This window comes from Ambystoma mexicanum, chromosome 5p (assembly GCF_040938575.1).
Source record: "Ambystoma mexicanum isolate Mex_15411 chromosome 5p, UKY_AmexF1_1, whole genome shotgun sequence".
Classification (NCBI taxonomy): domain Eukaryota; kingdom Metazoa; phylum Chordata; class Amphibia; order Caudata; family Ambystomatidae; genus Ambystoma; species Ambystoma mexicanum.
In genome coordinates, this window is record NC_090930.1 from 352,119,415 (window position 1) to 352,132,404 (window position 12,990).

The window sequence follows — 12,990 nt, forward strand, 5'->3', positions numbered from 1 at the left end:
CTGTCACTGTCAAAACAGTCCTTGGGGATTGGTCCTAACAGTTCATTTCCTAAATCAATGGAGAAATGTCGGTCATCAATCGCCATTCCAATAATGGTGCCTGCGGCTAGAGTAATACTCTTTAAGTCGCTGTTATCCACCTCTATTGCAATGGTGTCATGTTCTATGTTGACTAATGGTGTTGGGTTTACCCCCAACGCTTGCTGTTGGAGAGAAGCATTTAGATGTATATAAGCATCAGGGTTTTGCAATTTTTGTCCTCTTTTAACTTTCACTTCCAGGGAGAATTGTCGGGTCCTTTCTGGGATGGTGACTTCCTCTTTGATCTGAATTTCAACTGCATAAGGTAGCAATTGAGCTGACCTAAATTCTTTTTCTGGATCATCAAAGCCCATGGGATTATCCGCTAATCGGGACCAAGCTTTGAAGTTTATTAGGTCCAAACTAATGGCAAAGCGATTGAGAATGTCACTGCCTCTCGTACGACCCAACAATTATGGACTATGCTCTTGTTTCCAATGGATATTTTGAGCATACACCTGCTTGGCAGGAGATGTTTGGAATTAGGTGCTTCCAGGTCCATTTCCCACTTGTCTATCAGTTTGAATGTGGGAATGGCTGGATCTTTTGGGAGTTGGCGGAACATGGCTTCGCTGATGAAGCTCTTACCGTTGTCCACACACACACGAGCGAGACCTTCCCATCATTTAACTGAACAGGGATGAACAACTGCTCTCCAATTTGCTGAATATCAGCCAGGCTCTGAGCTGATTTCACATCTTTCTGGACTATAGGAGTGGGAGTTTCTGATTGTGGATTGGTGAAGAATTTCAGAGTGTTTCCTTCCAGTGTGGAATACCACCTTAAACTCGAAGGAAGGTTGATTTTCAGAAATAGAGAGGACCCCTCATCACCAGTCTGTTGTCCTACTGCTATTACTGTCACGTCTGGAGTTTGGTTGTTCTGGAAGTGAAATTCTACTTGGTCAGATTTTTGTTCAACCATGTGGCAGGTGCCGTTTAAAAAAAACATGGTTGACACTCTGTTTTAATTTTATTGTTCGGCTAGTCTGGGTCCAGAGGACCTTGTTTACACAATCTATTAGGGGTGACAACCTTCTCAGGAGGTCGTTCCCTAGTAAACAAGGGGTGCCCTCTGGAGCCACTACTATGACCGGGTGTTTCACCTTGTGTCACCCAATTTTAATGTCCAAGTCTGCAGTCCCCTCAACGGGAATTTCCTTCCCGTCAAAGTTCTGCAGTTGTCCAGGAAGAGAGGTGAGAGGAATTCGGTAATTTTCCCCCCTTCCTGCATTTAGTTCCTCAAAGGCCCTTTTGGACAGAAGGGTAGCTTGGGATCCAGTGTCCACCAGTGCCAACATTGTACCCTGCCACTGTACTTGTACCGGGGCATAGTATCTTCCCTCCTTCTCCTCAAGGGGACACAGATAATGCACATTTTTGGACAACTGGTGGGCTAACTTTCTGGTTTTGGACATTGCTAGTGAAGAGATTTGGGCAGAATTCTGTGGAGAACCTTGGGAATCTGAAAGAAAAAGTTGGCAACTGGAGATCAGAGCCATTGTGGGTTCCCCTGGTTCCGGTTCTGGGCCGCCCCCCCCCCCTTTTGGAGGCAGTCACCAGGATGGGTTTGAACCAGGGGATTTTGGTATTGTCGGTTCTGGGATGAGATAATATGCGGCGTTAGCTCAGTCTCCACATCTCCCCAGTCTGAATTGGCATCCCTTGGGACCCATTTTTCCTTGAGAGGAGTTCCCCCATCTCTAAAGGAGAAGATCCTTTCCCCAGGATCCTCTGAGGATCCCTCTCCCTCAAATTGGAAGACCTGTACCTCCTCCACAAAGTGGGTCTGTTTGGGTCCTTTGTTTCTCCTACCCCCCCTCTGCTCCTTGGGAGGCAGACTTTCAGGGGTAGGAGATTTTGTTTCCGCTTCCTGGTTTTCCAGGGGCTGTTTACAAGTTGGGAAGGAAGCTTCCTCCAAGGCTTTACACCCCCCTTCCCCTTGTGCCTCCTCCCTGGGAACCGGTGTGTTATCGGGGTGCTGCCCCCGTCATTGTTCTGGAGCACCAGGTCCAGAGTTTGGGGCATTCTGCGGTGGCATGCTCATCTGAGGGTTCTGTTGAGCCCTCAGTATGTGACCCAGATCCTGTGCCATATTTTGGACCTGTCGCTCTAATTGGGAAACCCGCTCAGGCTGATACGGGGCTCTATTTTCTCCCCTGGGCTGATCCCGGGAAGGGTAGCTATCCCTTCTCTGGTAGTACCCCTGGTTGGGAAGATTTTGGTACCCCTCCACCCTTGGCCTCCCCTCTCCCGGATTAGGTTGTCTGGGCTCAGGGAATTGGGGAAAGAAGGATGGATGATTTTGGGGCGGGAAATTGGGTGGATACCTGGGGAAAAAGTTCTGCCCAGGATTTGGAGAATGTCTGTCCTCCTGTGGGAAGTTGGGAGGGAAGTTCCCTGGGTTAGGTGCTTGGCTGGAGCCCCCTTGGGCTGGAGGAGTCCACACATAACCCAGGATTGGTCGGTTTCCCTTATAGCGGGGACTTACATAGTCAGGGGAGCGGGGGACCCCATTTGTGGGACTACCTCCTCGACTCCCTGTCTGTGACTGGCCCGAGGGCCTTCTGGGCTGTGAATTATTTGGTGCAGGCAGGATTTTAGGCCCCCCCATCTCCAAATCTAAAACAGGGGCAACCTTTACCTCTGCCACCTTGGCAGCAGCAGGGGTGCTGTTGGTTTTGGGGTTTTTCGGCGCGTTATTTTTATTTTCGATAGGCTTCTGCACCTCATAGATCCGGGTAGCCTGTTCAATGACCCAGTCTAAAGATCTTTTCTCATAAAAATCTCTCACGAGCTGGGTCATTATGTATTTGGGTAGAGCATGGAAAAACGTATTGATAAATTCTCTGCTATCCGTGCGCACCCTTCTTGTGGTCTGCGCAAAAGCACGTTTTAATTCTTGCACAAACTCTTGTGGGGACTGATCCTCCCCACATTGCAAATTGTAGGCTGCCTTGCGAGCCTCTTGAGGATTTCTGTGAACAGAAAAATGTTTCAATATGGCTGCCTTATAGGTGGACTATCTTAAATGATTTTGGTTCTCCAGTCCGGCAAAGAAACTGGAGTATTCTGGGGAGAATGTCCATTTGACGTACTGGATGCAGCTACTGCTGTCCTTCAAATGGAAAGTCTCCATTATTTGCTCATAGAGCTCCAAGTGTTCCCAAACGGAATACTTGGCGTTCTTATGATAAGGCGTGATGACACTCCTTATTGCCTTTATTTGCTTCAATGGGTCCTTAAGCAAGGCCCTTTTTGCCTTATTGGCCTTTTTGGTTCGGGTAACCCTGGTCCATTCATCCTCTGACTCAGAGGCACTGCTCCCAGAGGTTCCCGTCTGATCTTCCAGGTTTTCCCGGATTCTACGAGCCTGGGAATGGCTGGCAGAATGTGGGGACCTGGTCCCCTGTGTCCTGCGCCGTTCAGAGGAGTCTTCAGATTCCTCCTTGCTGCCAGGATTTGATGGGTACCCCCCCCACTGACCTAACTGTGCAGAAGTTTTCAGGATGCCCTTAATGGGCCTACTCTCCTGGGGTTCCCCACTAAATTGCACTGTGCTTGGGTGCCCATACCCGGATGCCCGCCCCTCCATTCCTGGGAGTTACTGGCCTATGAGCCCCATACTTCTGGTTGGATAGTAATCTGCCAACCCTGTGGCCCTGGGCTCATGTGCGTGAGGTGACAGGGGGGTGGCAGAGTCCAGGGACTGAGAGATATGAAGGCCTCTGGTACTAGGGCTCCTGAGGTTATGCTCAGGAGTCTCCCTCTCCCAGCGAACCTGGTCTCTATCCGCCCCTGCTCCCTGTTGCAATGCAAGAGCCTGCGCTTTCAGTTCCTCAGTTAAGGCCTTACTAGACTCTATCAGTCTCTCCTGCATCGCTACCTGTTGTTGGAGCCTATCATTGTGCTGACAGAGAGCCTCATTTTCTCTCTGTGCCTCCTGATTGGTCCTGGAGTACTGGGCCAGTCTTTGCTGCAGGAGGGTTACCTCCTGAGTCCCTTCCCTACTGGCCTGCTCCTTTCTTGCCAGAGCCTCCTCCACCCTCCTGGCGTGCTCTAACAAGTTCTGGTGTTCTTTTTGGAGGTCACCCAGTCCCTGGAGGGCCAGGTGATTTTCTTCCGTTTTCCTTTTTAAATGGCAGACTTCCTGGCCTAAGGTGTCCCTTTCCTGACTAAGAGTCTGCATCTGTGCCACCAGGTCGTCCCTTTGCCTTTGGAAGGCACCAGCTCTCTGGCGCTCCTGATCAAACTCTGCCTGGGTATCCAGGTCTTTCAGAATCAATGTATTGCTTTCTGCCTTTTCCCTATCTAGGTGGCTTTGCAGGGTGACTACCTGCTCAGCACATACCCTATTGAAATCTAATTGTTGCTCCAGCTTTTTCTGGCTCTGTAGTAGGGAGTCCAAACCTTCTTGGTACTCCTTTTGCAAGGCCAGAAATTTGGTATCCTGGTCAGCCTTTTCCTGTTGCAGGATGTCCATATCCTCTTTTTTTTAATTATATACTGCCTACTATCATTTTCTAACTCCTGGCTCCTCTGCAGCCTCTGCTCAGAAGAGACCAGGTCAGATTGGACCTTCTCTAACGCCATCTGTCGCCTATTTGCCAGATCTTGGCTTTCAGTACATTTATCCTGCATGTATCCCATATATAGGTAGAGGTATGCCGCTATCCTGGCAATCTTATTGTGTTCATCTTTGCCTTTAGGAGCCATATATAGTTCAATCAGGGCCACATGTAATGGACCCTGATCTCTCCATGTGTCTGACCCTGTTTCAGTGACCTGTTGCGCGATGGCCTGCAACCAGACCGTTTGGTCCTGGTGAGTCCACTCACCTCTCACAAATAGCTTATGTAAGAGGTGCTCCCTCGCTATTTTCATGTCTACCAAGGTCGTCATTCTAGAGATTGAGCTCTGTCCTGACTTACAGAAATTAGTATTTTATGTTTGCAAAACAGAACTTTTCCTTAGAGTGTCCCTTTGAAGAGTGCTTTACAGCGTAAAACAGCATGGTGATCCGACCGGATGTATGTATCCTGTCAGTTAGCACACTGTATTAAGCTGCACAAGTGATAGATCTAACCCAGACGTCCGGCTCGAGCCCCCAATGTGTAAGAGGATTCAATTCAACACTACAGCTAAGTCAATGCCTAGTCTGGGATACTGAATGGAAACCCTTATTGATATATCTTTATGTCCAGTTCATGAGTTCTGGATGACTACCCCTATATAGCACCCCTCTCTTAGAATCCCCCTGACCCCACTGAGCCAAGAAGTACTTCTGTTTTGCAAGTTTAAAAGGTTTATTTGAGAATTTAAACAATATATATATATATATCACACTTTATAATAAATTAATATCTGATAGTACACTTAGACATATGATGTTGATCAACAATGGGTAATCTGGCACTACCACACTTCTTTACAATCAATGAGGAGTTAGTATAGGATGGATAAAGTAGCAAAATTACTTTTATGAGTTCAAGGGAAAAGCAATGAGGAATAAAATGCAGTACAGAAATACTTGATATGATTTTAGCAAAAGATAAAATAATCACTTTTTCTCTGGCAATTCAACCCCCTCCCCTATGCAATGTAAGAAATGGAAGGAGATGGAAGTAACACACACAGTTCTTAAGAATGCAATCAAATATAATTCAGTTCACCCCAGCAAGCTTAGACCACAGATAGAAGTTTGAAACACAGACCCAAAATGCTTTTAAAAGGTGATGGCAATGAAGTGAGAAATATGCTGAAAATGGTTTTAATTCTCTTTAGGAGGTTCAGGGGGAGTGGTAGCTACTTGGGATAAGTTCAGGATCACTTTAGCAATGATTCAGAGATGGTGATTAAGAGGCAAACAAATTTTTAGCAAGGAAAGAAATGACTGCTGATGGTTACACATGGCTGGATTTTTAACCAAATCGCGGTAAAATTCGCGAGTGCGTGAATCGTGATTGCGGAAAAAGTATAAGGAGTAGGAAGTCGGTTCTAGTTAAAGTTAAACCAAGTTCGTAGCCCAAACGGTTCCAGAGATATGGACGATTTAATAAAGGTAGTTTTTCGGGTTTAAAGTAAACTCAAAATGACAAGTGACAACTTCTAGGAGGCAGTTCTGGTTAGATTAAAATAGTTTGGATTAGATTATTTTAAACTAAGAGCTTATTTCTGTCACAATCTGACCTAAGTACTCACAATATATTTTGGAAGGACTGGACCTCGTCACGCATCTGATCAATCAAGCTAGCGGCACGTCACAGCGATCTGGTCTCTGGGTCTGCGGTTCTGCACGGTCTGGTCTGGTCTGGTCTGGCACTGGTCTGGTCTGTCCGGATACAGCGGTCTCTGCACGGCTCCTGGATCTCTGCACTGGTCCTGGCAAAAGTTCTTGGCATGGGATTCATTCAGCTCGCCCGGCTGTGAGTAGCTTGCAATGATTTGAGGCCTGCTGCAGAGAACTCAGCTTCTGGTTTTAGGCCTCTGATTTAGGTTCTAAAGTATAAGTTCTAGGTTCTGGAGTATGTAGCTGGAGTCAGTCTTGAACTGGTATCTTCTGGATGTTGTGTGGTCCGGCAAAACGCTCCGCAGCAACTGGATTTGAATCCCTCTACCTGTCCCAGCAGTCTCTTTTTATGTGCTTTGAAAATGGGTGTGTGCCTGGGCCTAGCTAAGCATGCCCCTCTCTACTTGTCATTGGCCCAATTCTCCCCTCTCCCATGATTGGGGGAAGGAAATGTGAGTCAGAGTGATGCTGTAGGTTTTATGGGTCAGAGGATCCTTCCCTGGTCAGTTTGCCCACAAATCTATATTTGATTCAAATACATCCTTCCCAGATATACAATTTGTTGAAATTACATGTGCACATTATATATTCCTTATGGTCCATGCTTGTCCGCCTCTGATCTTCCTGGGGGCTTGCATTCAGAAATGGCAACATTTTGCGCTTTTTAACTGGTTTTGCAATATCGGACACTTACCCAATATTACAGACATGTGCGCAAGGAGTATGGACATTAATTGATGAAGTGCCAGATTTTTAACATGCAGACATTTGGGGTGACAACCTCTTTTCCGCTCGTAACCCCCCAGATCATACCACCGGGTCCTAAAACCTCTTAAAATGTGGGCAGAAAAATCACAAGAATTATGGTATCATTTAGATAATTTTGACAAGTCCGCACCATGAGTTATACATCTTTCTTAAAATCATATTCTGGCCAACAGGAGTGTGTCTTCCCTGGTCACATGGTGGAGAAACCAGTCTATCCACTTTCTTTAAGCTCAGCCTGTCCTCAGAGGGGGCTGCCCCTCCCCGTTTCTGCCAAGAGGAAGCCACTTTTACGACGCCCCCAATATAACATTTGCCTGAGTCCAGGACAGGCCTTTGTTCAACTCCCTGTAGCTGCTCCACCCCTAATCTAATCAGAGAGGTGACAACTCCTTTTGGCAAGGGGAAGAGTGGCTAAGCAGGTTTTAACTCCTGTGGGGGTAGATGTCAGGCAGAATTGGAATCTCTTTAAGCCAGTTTTTAGCTACATGTCAATTTTTTTTCCCAGTTTAAATCACTTACGATTTTTACATACACATTAAATAATTACTTCCTTCAAGTCATTTCAGAATATAGTTTTACATTGTATCCACCTCTTAGCAAGTCTTTCCTTGGTCTGGTTTTGTTTCATTTGTTCAGTTTTACACAAAAGTCTGGTGGTTTTAAAACGCCGGCTTTCTGATAGTGGTGAGTACTGGTAATGCAACCATTTTTGGGATTTAAGAAAATGAATTCCCCACAGTTCTAGGTTGCTTTTGGCAATCAGCATTGCCATTCCCAATGGTTTCAGGCTACTGTGTGGGTAGCCCAATGGTGGTTTTAGGCAGTGCCCTCCTGTGCTCACAACATAGGCAAAAATGGGTGGCAGCCTATTCTTCATGCATTTCCCTGTGCATTTTCTGGGAAGTTCTGGCCATCATGATGTTTTCCATGCCAGTACTGCAGTTTTCCTATTCTGGCGTACATGTGGGCTTTTTGGCCATCTTGGATGTTCTAAGCCCACAGCACCAAATGTTGCAGCAAGATAGCTCAAACGTGGGTCATGACACCCAACAACACACAGATTTTCCTACTCAAGTTTACGGTTACTTTATTTGAATTAGATAAACAGAGCTTTTTAAAGTAAGGTGATATTGCGGTTTGATCTTCATCTATTATTATATCGAGTAATCTTATACCTTTGTATTGCTACATGGACCACTAGGATTGTAGACCCAGTTCATGGCGTGTGACACTAATGGAATCAATCCTGGTTATGCCCAAGACCTCTCTCAGAATGCAATCTTCTAGGAAGACCAAATACCTTCTGTCTTTGAAATCCCTAAATTTGACACCATAAAGGATGATAGAAGTAACCTTCAACACATAAAATTCCATGTGGGGTGCCAATGAGAATTCACAGAATCTTGATCTCACCTTTTTCATCATTGCTGTACAAGTTTACTACTTTGTCATGCATTCCGAGATGCAAATGTAAGTATGTTTTTTGATTGTTGAAAAGAAATCCTAAAAAGATGAATGTATCAACTTGAGGTACCTTTATGTTGGAAATAGTCCACAAGTAACTCTTAATCTTCCTTTTTTTGGTAATTATAATGGTCTTAGATTTAGCTGGATTAGGCGTGAGCCCATTGTAATTTAGAAAGGTTGTATCTCCATTCAGGACTCACTGCAGACAAGCGGGCATAAAATACAATAAGATTAAATCATCCACCATTTCCAATGCAACTCACCCCAAATTGACCCATTTTGGGAGGAGCTTAGTTCTTTATTTTGATGGATATATGACATATATAGGTTGAACACTCCTGTCTCACCTCTTTATTCACTTTAATTTCCCTGGAAATATCACCTGTAGAGCTCAGGCTTAAATTCATAGTTTTATTTTCATATAGTAGTTGTAGCATTCTTAATAACCCATTGGGCATTCCCCATTTAGACAAATTGGCCTATAATAAAGTCCTGTTTATGTTATCAAAAGTGGCTGAGAAATCAAGAGCTGCTAAATATTGAGTTCTATCAGTTCCAGGGCCCACTTGGGCTAGGCAGGACTGTAAAGTAAGGCCACAGAGTGTTGTGCCCATCATTTTACTATAGCCCATCTGGAGCAGGTTAAGCCTCCCTGTAGTTTATGCCCAGGTGGTCACTTTTAAGACAAAATTAGCTAATAATTTGGATGATATATTGAGTAAATAAATAAGTCTATAAGAAGTTGGCGCGTCCTGCAATCCTTTCTGTGGAATCACAATAATTGTTGCTTGTCACCAGTGTCAACTACCTGAGTGAAAAGTAGACATAGAATATCTGACCAACAAGGAATATTATCTTTTATGAGAGCATTCCCAAGACCACCCAAGCCACAGGCTCTAAAGTTGTTTAATTGTGTGTTTGGAATTCGAAATGTCCACCCTATCAAACATTCTATTCCAATGAGGAGAGAACCACATATCTTTCCTATTATCTTCATCTTGCTCACCTGGGTAGTTAGTCCAGAAGACTGCAGAAAGATGTTTAACCCACTTTTCTTCAGACACACAGCTGGTCTGAGTTATCCATTGAGTCTCTCCTCTGGCTTTTAATTTCCACCATTTCACACAGTCCAATGTGAATAGTTACCTACCATCCTATTACATACCACCACACAAGGCAACCGACCAACCTCTCACATACCCAAAGGGACACAGACCACCAGCAAATGGCACACGCACAGTGACATATCCATACCACTACAATAAGATGAAAGTAACCAATCACCAAAAGGACCTTAAGGTTCATGCACAGCTTTCACATGCCACATGCAAAATGAAAGAGCACACAACCACGTCTTAAGAGAAGTCACATTTACTGAAACTGGGACACAGCACAGGACTAGCCCAAAGGACACAGCATGCAAGCATATGCATCAGAGCAGGATACAGTGATAGAAATTGAAAAACAAATGCCAAGTGCCCTGTATACCATTGCCACCAGAAACAACGACAACACATGCCCATGTTGCCTTCACATTCACCAGTAATCACCATGTGTACGATGACTGTGGGTGGACGGTTGAATGGGAAGATGTGTGAGGGCAAGACAATATATTGCAAAAGGTCCAAACTGACATGTAAATCATGTGTACACATCTATAGTATGTGATGGACTGACATGTCTACCTTTCTCTCCACTTCCCAGCAGCGACAAAGGAGGAAAGGACCTCTTAAAAACACTCTGACAGAAGTGAAGACAGACAAATACAACCACACCTGCCTGTCTAGAGCATATTGTGAGAGGAGGCTGAGGAGGAGGAGGACAGGGGAGACCACATCTCCCCAACTCAGAAGGACCAGCATGGACATATGTCATCTGGGCCCAGATGCGTGGGCCTCCAACCCACACCTGCAAAGGAGGCAATCCCTGAGGTGCTTGCCGAAGACAGCATGACCCTCACGCAGATGGAGGAAGACAATAACTACACCACTCTTTGGGAGTCCATGCACATCACATCCCCCCATCCCCAGTCCCAGCAGGCTTGCTCACCTTTGGTGCTCCTTTGGACCTCGGGCTGGGCTACTGCTTCCAACAGCACCCACACTCAGGCTGGACAACCATTGCTGCAGCAAGCAGAACTATGAAGGCTGGTACCATCAGAGTGTCTCTCACTATGTCCTAGAGCAGCAGAGGCAGGTGGTCCAGATAATTGGCCAAGGCTAAGCAAAAGGTCGGCGGCCCACTGACTCCCACAACAGACTCACCTTATTATTCTCTGTTTCCACCTACTCCTCCAGCCCCTCCTCCACCTTCACTACCTACCCACAAATCATGACACTTACACACCCCGGATCACGGCACCATCACACAGACCCCTGCACATCCCCCACTGTATACTATACAGTACCAATCATACTTCCCCAAATAACTATGTGTTTCATGTGTTAGGGGCTGTCCACACATGTAAGAATATGTGTAGGTGATTTCCTATGTGATGGTGTTACTTCATGTCTAGGGTGCAGGCGGTATTGGATGAAACATGCGTATGGTGCTGTATTTCTATGATGGTCCATGTTCTCACTCCAATTGTTGTATGTTTGCGTGTACTTGCTGCCTTTTCTGTGTAATTTGGTGCATAACTCATGTTCATTATCCTGCTGCTTCTTCCACTGGGCTATGTTGTGACTGCACTTTGTCATATTGCCCATTCTCTTCAGAATGTGTATTTGGGTGGTGCCCAATCATGATTGTGTAGACTACTGCTAGGACCTGCTGGGGCATGACTTCACACAACAAACTGACTAATGGTGAACTTTGATGCCCTGTTCAAAGGCCTCATAATCTACACACTTACATCTGCCCCAACTTGACTTTAACCAGGTGAACCATTGGACCCTGGGCACTGATGCTTGTACACATGTGCATAGTTGCACATTTGATTTGATTTTGATTTTGAGTAATTTATTACGCGCACCAGACTGAGTCAACCATATTCGGGCGCGGATGGCAATTATTAGAATTCGCAGATTTCATAAGAGAAGATAAAGAAGATATCTGAGGATTTGATTTAGTTTACCTGTTTACATTTATCTAAATAGAAAGGTTTTCAATCTCTTTCTAAAGAGCTCCAGGCTTTCACTCTTTCTAATTTCAAGAGGAAGTTGATTCCAAATTTTAGGTCCATAGACACCAAAGCTTCTATCTCCTCTTGTAGTGCATTTTGTTCATGGAATCAAAGTAAGAGTTTGTCCTCCGAATGAAGGTTCCTTCTCGGCTGATAAAATGTTATTTTATCAGCTAAATATGCGTGGGCCAGCCCTTTAGTACATTTAAACACTAGGCATGCCATCTTAAATGTGATCCTATCTTCCACCATCAGCCAGTGGAGTGATTTCCGCATAGATGACACATGATCAGTTTTCTTTAAGTTTCCAATGGTTCTCACTGATGCATTTTTTGCTCTTTGGAGTCTCATCATTTGCTTCTGAGGAATCCCTGCTAGTAAACTGTTACAATAATCTAGGTGGGGGTTAGTGATTGCCCCCACCACCACTGCTCTATCTTCTATTGGGATATAGGGGAGTATTTTCCTTAATGATCAAAGTGCAAAGTGAACTGTTTTCACTTTGGCTCCTACTTGGGCATCACAGTTCAAATTTGCTTGCCACCAGCAACCACGTTTTTTTTACTTTTTTTTAGCATATTGCAGTTGTTCTCCAAGAATCAGAGGGGGAGAGCTTTGAGTTTCTGCTGTTTTTTTGTTCTTTGAACTAAACAGTATGATTTCCGTTTTAGCAGCATTTAATTGTAGATGGTTGTTATTCACCATTCATTAAATTCCTTCATACATTGATTAATTCTTTCAAAGTCCTCCTCACTATTTTGTAGCTCAATATATAGTTGTGTATCATCCACATATGAATGAAATAGCAAACCATGCTATTGTCATGGTGTGACATGTTGGGTGGTGTGATGTGAGGCACTCACACGTGGGGAAAGGTGATATCTGCACCGACTGGGGCTGTGGGGCAACAGTTACCTATATGGGGGCTTTGTTTTCAGGTGTGTCAACTTTGTTCAAAATAGTGCATTTCTCTTCTGTCACCACCTGCCCTCACTAGACTGGATGCCCAAGATGTTGTGGCATCATATATTTAGTGACATACCTATGTATATAGATGCACTTGATAACGTTGTACTGGTAAGAGTCAGGATTTACATGGCATTTTGTCATCACAGCAGCCCCAGGGTCTGCTTCTGCACTGTGTTGTGTCCTGACTGCCAATGGTCTTGTAGATGGGTGTGACAAATCAGGGGCATTCATCCCTTCTATCCAAGGGCCAGTCTCCCCCTTTGAGGCTAGGGAGGTGAGCCTGCAAGACCATA